Source organism: Merops nubicus, unplaced genomic scaffold, assembly GCF_000691845.1.
Source record: "Merops nubicus isolate BGI_N331 unplaced genomic scaffold, ASM69184v1 scaffold19928, whole genome shotgun sequence".
Classification (NCBI taxonomy): domain Eukaryota; kingdom Metazoa; phylum Chordata; class Aves; order Coraciiformes; family Meropidae; genus Merops; species Merops nubicus.
Genome location: NW_008623893.1, coordinates 1 through 1,433, shown reverse-complemented (window position 1 = coordinate 1,433; position 1,433 = coordinate 1).

Genomic DNA, 1,433 nt, shown 5'->3' with positions numbered 1-1,433 from the left:
CCTCGGGGCATTGCTGGGGCTCCTCTGGCCCCGCTCCAGCAGGTCCCTGGCTCTGCTGTGCTCCTCATGTGGCCGAGGGCAGGTGCCCTCAGAGGGCTGCACGCCCCAGGGACGGTCCCAAGCTCCTTTTGCTGGGGTCTTGGTGCCTTCCCTGCTGGTCGCATGTCACTGCTGGTGCTGAGCACTGGTGGGCAGACCTGGCTCAGCACCAGCTGCAGAGAGCCGGGACCCAGAGCCATGGAGAAGGGGAGAAGATCAGTCCCAGAGGCTGGCAGAAGCCCCCTTGTTTCCCCGCGGGGTGGCTGGGAGGGGGGTTGGCTCAGCCCTGTCCCCCTTTGGCATCGCAGCTCCATCTGGCAGCTGGGGAGGGTTGGCAGGGAGAGAGGTGCCAGGCTGAGCACTGCAGCAGCTCGTCACGCTGTCAGCACCTCGGCTGGTGCCAGGGTGGGGAGGAGATGGGGGTGGTCTCGCTCCCAAGCCGGGCTCATCGCCTTCTCCAGGCAAAACCACCCAAAAAAAACCTTAAATATGTGTTCTTCACCCGCTGGCTGGCACTTACTGCAGAGCCCTTTGCTGGGTGCCACCGGAGGAAAAAGTTTTCCTGGCCATAAACCAACCACACAAACCACCCCAAGATGAGTGAGATCCACCCGGGAGCAAAATCCAGCCAGGAACAGAGGGAAAAGGGTTTAATTATCACCAGTCTGGGCCACCCGAGACCTTCCTGCCTCTCAGGTGGTGCCAGGGTAGATGTGGGGCAGATATGGGGTGGCAGAAGGTCATGAGGGACCTGTGTCCCCTGACCCCAGACGCACATGCAACTCTGGACGGTGCTGTGGGGCTGCCCCAGTGCTCCCCATTAGACCTCAGTGCTCCCCAGTACAGATCAATGCTCCCCAGTATGGCCCAGTGCTTTCTAGTACAGCCTTGTGGCCACCAGCACAGTCCACTACAGATCAGTACTGCCCAGTACTCCCCAGTGCTCCCCACTACAGATCAGTACTCCCCAGTACTCCCCAGTACGACCTAGTGTTGCCCAGTACTCCCCAGCACTGCCCAGTGCTCCCCACATAGCCCAGGACAGATCTGTACTCCCCAGTCCAGCCCAGTGCTGCCCTGTACAGCCCAGTGCTGCCCAGTAGAGCTCAGTGCTGCCCAGTGCTCCCTGCATAGCCCAGTCTAGATCAGTATTCCCCAGTACATCCCAGTGCTGCCCAGCCCAGTTCTTCCCAGTACAGCCCAGTGCTCCCTAGTACAGCTCAGTGCAGCCCTGTGCTGCCCAGTACAGCCTAATGCTCCCGTGTGCTCCCCAGTACAGCCCAGTGCTTCCCAGTACGGCTCAGTTCTCCCCAGCACAGCCCAGTGCTGCCCACTACAGCCCAGCACTGCCCAGTACAGCCCTGTGCTGCCCCGTACAGACCAATGCACCCCAG